The 9,398-nt window shown below is 45.8% G+C and overlaps 1 long non-coding RNA gene across 1 annotated transcript in view; it reads left to right on the top strand.

Moving 5' to 3' along the window:
* Positions 1-1,774: 1,774 nt before the first annotated feature.
* Positions 1,775-9,398, top strand: part of LOC108176703 (uncharacterized) — a 109,945-nt gene continuing 102,321 nt past the window's right edge. The window contains exon 1 of the long non-coding RNA XR_016236150.1: positions 1,775-1,958. This is a non-coding gene — a long non-coding RNA (uncharacterized LOC108176703). The remainder of the gene's footprint in view (positions 1,959-9,398) is intronic.

Genomic DNA, 9,398 nt, shown 5'->3' with positions numbered 1-9,398 from the left:
AAAGGTCTTTGAGAGAGAGAGAAAGGTCATAGTCACATAACTTTTATTAGAGTATATTGTTATAATTATTCTACTTATTGTTTTTTTAAAATAATTATTTTATTTGAAAGACAGATATACAGAGAGGGGTAGAGCCTGAGAGAGAGAGAGAGAGGTCTTCCATGTGCTGGTTCACTCCCCAAATGACCTCAACTGCCAGAGCTGAGCTGATCTGAAGCCAGGAGCCAGGAGCTTCTGGTTCTCCCACATGGATGCAGGGGCCCAAGCACTTGGGCCATCTTCTACTGCTTTCCCAGACCATAGCAGAGAGCTGGATAGGAAGTGGAGCAGCCGGGACTCAAACTGGTGCCCATATGGGATGCCGATGCTGCAGGCTGGGGCTTTAACCCACTGTGCCATGGTGCCATGGTGCCGGCCCCTCTACTTATTGTTAATCACTTGCTGTGTGTGTATAAGTGAAGCTTTATCAGAAGTATGCTGTATAGGAAAAAGCACAGTGCACATAGGGTTTGGGACTGTGTGTTTCAGTCTCCACTGGCAGAGGAGAGGATTCCATTCTGCAGAATTTTAGAGCCAGGAGGTGACTCAGAGGTGTGTTTCTCTGAAATGCAGCTTCATGGATGGGCGATCATTAGAAAATTATCGTCAGCGTGCACAAAATGAAAGACCAAAGTGTGGTAGTGAATTTTGTAGAAAGGTAAACGTGTTCAATTAAAATTATTTTTTTTGGTGGCATCTATTCTAATGTTCATATTTTTAAAAAGCCATTGTATGGTGATTTGGGGGGGAATGAAACCTTTTTTTTTAAATTTAGTTTTATTTATTTGAAAGGGAAACAGAAGGAGGGGGAGAGAGAGAGAATCATCTGCTAGTTCATTCCTCAAATGCTCACAGTCTGGCAGGGCTGGCCCAGTTCCAGTCCCGGTCTCCCATATGTTTGTCAGGGACCCAAGTTCCTGTACCATCATGGCTGCCTCCCAGGGAGCACAGTGGCAGGAAGCTGGAACTGGAAGCAGAGCAGGGACTTGAACACAGGCACTCTGATATGGGATGTGGGCTTCCCAAGCCGTATCTTACCTGCTGCACTGAACACCTGCTCTGTAATGAAGTCTTTCTTAAAAAAAAAAAAAAAAAAAAATTTACCTGAAAGGTTTGACTTGCAGAGAGAGAGAGATACAGAGAGAGAGATAGAGAGAGAGAGAAGAGAGAAGAGAGAGAGCGAGAGCGAGAGATAGCTCTTCCACCCACCTGTTCACTCCCCAAATGGCCACAATGGCCGGAGCTGGGCCAGGAGTTTCATCTGGGTCTCTCGTGTGGGTGCAGGGACCCAAGTACTTGGCTCATTTTCTGCCATATTCCCAGGTGCATTAGCAGGGAACTAGATCAGAAGTGGGGCAGCCGGGACTTGAACCGTCTGCTATATATTATGCCGGCGCTGCAGGTAGCAGCTTTGTTGCCCTCTCCCGCCCTGTACCCCCCAACCAAGTCTTTCTGCTCTGATCCTCACTCTTGGTCCCCTCCTGCCAGGCGAGATCTGGGGGCACCTGTTACCAGTAAATTCTGTGTCCAGGCCAGCTCTTGTGAAGCTGAGAGAAAAAGAACTCTGGGTCACTGCACTGGAAGGGACCCTCCTGCTCCTGCCCTTGACCTGAACTCAGCTGGGCCCCAGGGCACCACTGGGCGTCAGCAGAGGAGGTGGAGCAGAAAGAGAGCTGTGCATTTGCCGAAGTGGGCCGGGCTTAGTCTGCTTACAGGACAGGGATCAGGATAGGCCCAGTGCTCTCCACCCCAGGACCCTGCCCTCCACGGAGCCATGGCCTGCGAACCCCTGCTCTCCCCAGTCACAGGCCGTGTCCTCCTTGGGACAGTGGGTTGGAAACTGTCCTCCATGCCTGGCCAGCCGGCGGAAGTGTGGGAGAAGATCCTCTGCGGGCCAGTCGGGAAGGCAGGCGGGCTGGGTAAGCTACGGCGCTGGCCCAGAGAGCCGGGAGGTGCTCTGTGGGTTTCACTGCCGTCCGTCCGCGTCTCGCGAAGCTAACGGTTGCAGAGAAATACAGAAAAGTGTCCCCAATTCTACAACCAGGCTGAGCGGGATTTGGTTTTTCTTTTTTTTTTTTTTTTAAAGATTTATTTATTTATTTGAAAGTCAGAGTTACACAGAGAGAGAAGGAGAGGCAGAGAGAGAGAGAGAGAGAGAGAGAGAGAGAGAGGTCTTCCATCCGCTGGTTCACTCCCCAGATGGCCGTAATGGCTGGAGCTGCGCCAATCCAAAGCCAGGAGCCAGGAGCTTCTTCCAGGTCTCCCATGTGTGTGCAGGGGCCCAAGGACTTGGGGCATCTTCTGCTGCTTTCCCAGGCCATCAACAGGGAGCTGGATGGGAAGTGGAGCAACCGGGAATCTAACCTGCAGCCATATGGGATGCCGGCACTGCAGGTGGCGGCTTTAGCTGCTATGCCACAGTGCTGCACCCAAGGTCAACAATTTCCAAGAAGTGCCCATCATAGCAGGGATGTACTGGCCAAAGGTGAGGGAGTGGCCCGTGAATGAACATGTGCCCTGTCCCCGAGGCGCGGGTCACGGTCACGATGCCAGCACACACTGCTTCCACTTCGTCCATCACTCTTTCCTGCTTGCCTCCGTTCCCTCACCCAGTGAAGATGCACTTTGTGCTTGTCAGCTATGTGAGCTCTGGAACATATCAAGGCGCTTACCAGGAGTCTTCCTGGAGCCCCGTGTCAGCAGGGCTGGACGGAATCAGTGACTGTACAGCAAACCCAGCAAATCAGACCCTGTCCTGCAGGAAAGGAGGCGGGGATGGCCCACAGCAGGCTGGGGCGTCAGGACCCCGTGTGCCTGTGTGTGCTAGAGGTGGGAGCTGGGTGGGGGGAGGGCTGAAACTGTGACTGCCACCGCCCGCAGGGCTGGCCCCGGGGTCCCTCTCGGAGCAAATCAGGGCACAGCCAAGAGACCATGATCCCTGCATTTCTTTCCTTTCCTGTTTTTTAACTTGGTTTCTCTGTTGAGTGACATTTCCCTTTGCATTTCGTGGTCTCTCTAGGTTCCTGGTCTCTGTAGTCGTCTGTGTTCTGTTATCATAACCAAATACCTGAGGCTGGGTAACGTATGCGCTGGAGAGGTTTATTTAGTTCACGAACCCGATGGATAGAGGGTTCCAGCGGCACGGCGCCGAGGTCCTGGCGAGGCCCCTGGCTGCATCACAGCACAATGGAAAAGCAAGTAGAACGCGAATCTGCCCGCGTGCAGAGGAACCACGTGGCAAGACAGAGAGTCAGAAAGATTCAGGGGTCCAGGCTTGCTCTTTTGTAGCAACCCAGTCTTGTGAGAGTCAACCCGGGTTCGAGATTAAGCCAACAGTATCAGCTAGTTTTCACAGAGCCTGTCATTCTCATTTCTGTACACTAGATGGCAGTAAAGTTAAAGAAAAAACATCTGAAACTGAGGTTTTATTCTTAAAGGAATTTCCTGAGTTTTCCCACGGAGCCAAACCTGTAGAAAGACAAAGTTAAATTCCAGCAAGGCACAACAGGACACTAACATATCACAGGCTCGTGTGTGCACAGTGCTTCTAGAGTAGAATGCATTCTCTGGCTTAAACATTTTACAGAACTGATTTATTTTTATTTCAAAGGTACACACACAGAGACAGGTAGAGAAAGAGAGAAAGATAAAAGGGGGAGATAGAGATAGATAGAGAGAAAGAGAGGGAGAGAGGCAGTGAGAAAGATAAAGGGGAGGGATATATATATATGTAGAGAGAGAGAGAGAGAGAGAGAGAGAGAGAGTCAGAAACAGGCTCAGAGAGATCTTCAGTCCCCTGGTTTATTCCCCAAGTGCCTGCAACAGCTGAGACTGGGCCAGGACAGAGCCAAAAGTCAGGAAGCTGGAATGGAGCCAGGACTCAAACTCAAGGGTGCAGGTGTCCCAAGTGGTGGCTTATCCCCTGTACCAAACACCCACGCCATCTGTCTTTACCTGTCTGTCTGTCTCTCTGCCTTTCCCTCTGTGTGTGCCTTTACCACATAAATGTTCACCGAATCTGAGAACTATAAGCTCCAACTTCCAGTATGCAACTTAATTTGATATTATTCTTAAAAATGGGGCTGGGATTTTTTTTTTTTTTTTTTTTTGCCATTTGGAGGACATCATTTAGTTGGTTCATTCAATATCATTCAATGTGAAAATTAGAAAATGTAAGGAAGCCGGCTTTCCAGCAGTTTTCAAATAACATGGTAAGAAATGTAAGGGTAATGGTATCTGGGGTGTGGTTGTGGTGCAGTGGTTAAGCTGAGACTTGGGACAGCTGATCCCACACCAGGAGTGCCTGGTATCCAGTCTCACCTCTGTTTCCGATCCAGCTCCCTGCTAGCGTGCAGGGAAAGAAGTGGAGGATGGCCCAAGTCCTTGGGTTCCTGTAGCCCACATGGGAGGCCCAGATGAAGCTTCTGGCTCCTGGCTTTGGCCTGGCCCAGACATGGCTGCTGTGGGCATTTGGGGAGTGAACCAGTGGATAGAAGATCTCCCTCTCTCTTTGTTGCTCTCTTTCAAATATCATTTTTTATTTTATCTTTAAAATATTTTATTTACTTATTTGAGAGGTAGAGTTACAGACAGAGGGAGGAAAAGACAGACAGAAAGGTCTCCCATCTGCTGGTTCGCTCTCCAAATGACTGCAATGGCTGGAGCTGGGTTGATCTGAAACCAGGAGCCAGGAGCTTCTTTTAGGTCTTCCCACGTGGGTGCAGGGGCCCAAGCACTTGGGCCATCTTCCACTGCTTTCCCAGGCCATAGCAGGGAGCTGGATTGGAAGTGGAGCAGCCGTTCCCAAACCGGCGCCCATATGGGATGCCAACACTGCAGACGGTGGCATTACCTGCTACATCACAGTGCCGGCCTCAGGCTATATGTATTTGAATGGATAAGATCATGAATGGATTTGTCCCAAATACTTTAAGTTGGCAAACTAGGCAGGCTGTTTGTGGATCAGGTAGGGGCAGTAATACAGAACTAAAAACAGAAAGCAGTTTAAAAAACAAAAAAGCAACTCTAACAGAATTTTCATCGTATCTTCTCACCTCATTAAGGCCCTTCCTTATTTAGACACAATTCTGGCTTAAGAACATGTCAATCCCTTAAATGAGATCCTTGTTAAGGATTCTTTGAATGCAGGACAAAGTTTGTGCTTTAAATTTCCATCCACAGTAAATGACGTAATTCCAAAGCTGAGTACTCCCAGACTCCCTTAGGAAGATTTCATGGGGCAGAGTCCTTCATTTAGGGCGTGCAAAAGCACACACTTGTATTTTGTATGGCAAAGCATGGGAGCTTTCAGATTGCCTTCCACAAAGAGGGTGAAAAATACATCTCCTGTTGAAATATGCTTAAAAGCAACTTTTTATTCAGTTTTAACACCATGTAAGAATCCACATAGTAGATTTTTGGTCTGCAAATGGTCCCTTTTAATAATTTCTCATTGAAAAAAATTTGGTCTCTAAACCTTTCTTTTTAACACCCTTTTGAAGGTCAACCCGAAGAAGTGTGGTGTGGACCCTGAGTCTTCCTGGGGATGAAGGCTCCAGGAGGAGGGCAGGTGCCTGAGAAGTCGGATGGACAGGCAGCCAGGGAGACCTCAGGGAAGTGAGGGGTGGGAGCCAGGCTGATGCCTGCGGACAGGTACCACGGAAGACCTGCTTCATCCTGGGTCTGCCTTGGGGCCCAGCAAATAGTTGAGAAGACAAAAAAAGCCACTGATGCCCAATGTCTCTATCAAGCATCTTTGTTTAGCACACTGGCGATTCCTCCAAAAGTTACACAAAGACTTACCATATGATCCAGCCATCCTGCCTCCAAGTATACGCAGCTGTGCATCGCTTGATGAGAGGGGTGTGGTCACAGGAGCGTATCTGTGGTCAGGTGACTGTCCCTGGGAGATCACTGCAGGGTGCGCTCATGCTCCCTATGTGGCTGAGCCCACGGCACATCCAGGTTGTATGGTATGGCCTATTGTTCCTATTGTATACACCTGCATGTCTCATATTCTGAGCACTATAAGTGATTGCGGCACAACGTGTGTCTAGACACAGAGAAGGTACAATGAGATCACTAGGTAGTAGGAATTTTGCAGCTGCATGAGAATCTTCTAATCTTCAGCACCATTGTTTATGATCCAAAACATTTGTGATGGGGTGCACGACTATGCTCAAAAGAACTGAAAACAGGATCCCGAAGAGTCACTTGTGCATCTGTGTTGGTAGAAGCATTATTCACAATAGCCACAAGGTGGAAGCAAACCAGTGTGCGTCTATGGATGAATGTGATACATGGAACAGGGGGAGTGGGAACCACAGAACCAGGCCAGCCTTAGGAAGGAATGAGGTTCTGAGAAACCCTGCAACACGGATGAATCTGGAAGATACTGTGCTGGGGCCGGCGCTGTGGCGCAGCGGGTTAAAGCCTGCCTGCAGCGCCGGCATCCCATATAGGCACTGGCTGGAGTCCTGGCTGCTCCACTTCCGATCCAGCTCTCTGCTGTGGCCTGGGAAAGCCACAGAAGATGGCCCAAGTCCTTGGGCCCCTGCACCTGCATGGGAGACCTGTAAGAAGCTCCTGGTTCCTGGCTTCGGATTGGCACAGCTCTGGCTGCTGTGGTCATTTGGGGAGTGAACCATCGGATGGAAGATATCTCTCTCTCTCTCTGGCTCTCTCTCTGTAACTCTTTCAAATAATTTTAATAATAATAAGATACTATGCTGAGTGACATAAGCTGGACACAAAGGGTTAAATACGGTGTATCCCACTTACCTGAGATACCCGGAAGAGGCAAATCCACAGAGACAGAGAGTGGAACGGAGGTTACTAGGGACGAGGAGAGGGGATGACAGACTTATTATTGAATGGGTATAGGGTTTCTGCTTAGGATTATGATAAAGGTTTGGAAATTGATAGTGGTGCTGGTTGTATAGTGTTGTGATTGTACTCAATGCCCCTGACACTTAAAATGGAAAAGCTGACAGTATGCATATTGTACCACAGTAAAACACTTTCTTTTTTTATACTTATTTATTTATTTGAAAGTCAGCGTTACACAGAGAGGCAGGGAAAGAGAGAGAGAGGTCTTCTATCTGCTTGTTCACTCCCTAGTTGGCTACAATGGCCAGAGCTGTGCCAATCTGAAGCCAGGAACCAGGAGTTTCTTTCGGGTTTCCCACGCGGGTGCAGGGGCCCAAGGACTTGGGCCATCTTCTACTGCTTTCCCAGGCCATAGCAGAGAACTGGATCAGAAGTGGAGCAGCTGGGACTTGAACCGGTGCCCATGGGATGCCAGCACTGCAGATGGCGGCTTTAACTGCTTTGCCACAGTGCTGGCCCTGTAAAACACTTCATTTTTATTATTCATGCTTTATCCTTTCAAAGTAACTGATTTGCAAGAACTTAAAGATATGGAATCCTTTCCAGCAATAGTAATCATAGTTTTTTTTTTTTTCTCTTTGCCATCTTCTTATTCACCATGAAAAATACACACTCACACAAGAAAATTGCTTTAATTATCTGCATTACACCAAGCGTCTTTTCATAAGAAGGAAGTACATGACTAGAATGAACTCCCACTAAGAGATTCTTATTTCTAAGGGAAAGAGTTGGAAGCCAACAGCACATTCAATAACTGGGAAGTAGTGCGAGCCATTTTAAAGCATTGGGGCAGTAGAGTGTGATACACCCATTAAATGCTGATGATGTGAAAACGCTCATAGTAAATGCTAAATAAAAACAGCAAGCTGTAAGATTTTGTTGTGAGGTAGAATCTTATTGTAGTTGGAAGGAAAATATACACCCCAGGAACCAAAAACAAAATGTGATTTATTTATGATGTTAATGGTGTTGACTCTGGTGCTAGCATTATCAATGCTGTTTATTTTCATTGTATTTTAAAATACTTTCATAATAAATCCTCAGCATTTATTATGAAAATTTCATACAGAAAATCCAAAAGACTGATGTATAAACATCTGTTCTTCCTGTTTGATTCAATAACTGTTAATGTTTTCTTGTACTTCATTTTATTTATTCATCTATGTGTGTGTCTATCAATCAATCATCTATTTATCTTCTATCTATCCATCAATCATATGTATTAAACTATCTATCATCTCCATCATCATCATCAGTTTTGGGAACTGGCAAATTATAGCTCAATGCCAAATATAGCCCTATTTACAAATAGCTGAATTAAGAAGGGTTTTTGGGGGCCGGCACTGTAATGTGGCAGGTAAAGCTGCTGCCTACAGTACCAGCATCCTGTGTGGGTGCTGGTTCAAGAACTGGCTGATCCACTTCCAATCCAGGTCCCTGCTAATGTGCCTGGGAAAGCAGTGAAGGATGGCTTAGTTCCTTGGGCCCCTGCACTCATGTGGGAGCCCTGGAAGAAGCTCCTAGCTACTGGCTTTGGATAGGCCTTGCTTTGGTCTTTGTGGCTATTTGGGGAGTGAACCAGTGGATGGAAGACCTCTCTCTGTGTGTCTCTTCTTCCTTCTCTATGACTTTGCCTTTCCAATAAATAATCTTTTTTTTTTTTAAAGAAAGGTCTTTACATTTTAAATAGCAACATTTTAACTGATTATAGAGATGTCTGACTTTTCTTCTTGATTTGCAAGGCCTAAATACTTACTATGTGCTTTACAAAGAAAATTTGCCAACCCCTGTTATACATACAAACACATATACACACTCACACACACACGTGCACACACACAAATTTTGCTGGAGAATCTGACAACAAGTTTCAGACATTAGAGGACTTCTACCTCAATTACTTCATTGTACATCTCTTAAAAATAAATTAATATTTGTGATTAATCATAAACTATTAGCACACCAAACAAAATGAACTTTCTTCATGAACATCCTAAAATACCTACCAATAGACAAATTTGTGTGGGATTGCATGTGTAAACTTTATAAAGTGACATAAATAACTTTATAACAATAAAATTAAAACATGTATTTTAAAATTAGGTTATTATAACCAAAATGTATTTTTAGCATCAATTTTATTACTCAAAGGATTCAGCAACTCTGATCTAATCAAACTGCTCCTCTGGGAATTTCAAATTAATATTTAACATTTCAGTATCAAATACCACATATTCATAAAGCAGCCAGAATTTGTGGTGTTTGTTAGCTAAGGGATCTTCAAAAAGTTCATAGAAAATGCAGATGATCAAAAAATTATGCATGGATTTCAAAATTGTTAGCACCCCAAAATGTTTATTTTCATGTTGCCAAGAACTCTATGAAGTATCTTAACAGATGTAGGCAGGACAAGGCAGGATACTGTGTATTATTTTCTGTATTAAAAATCATCTCCAATGTTTCTAATAATG

The sequence above is a fragment of the Oryctolagus cuniculus genome, chromosome 1, assembly GCF_051225735.1.
Source record: "Oryctolagus cuniculus isolate XC-2025 breed Fujian yellow rabbit chromosome 1, ASM5122573v1, whole genome shotgun sequence".
NCBI classification, from domain to species: domain Eukaryota; kingdom Metazoa; phylum Chordata; class Mammalia; order Lagomorpha; family Leporidae; genus Oryctolagus; species Oryctolagus cuniculus.
This window is presented reverse-complemented; position numbering and strand designations above follow the sequence as displayed.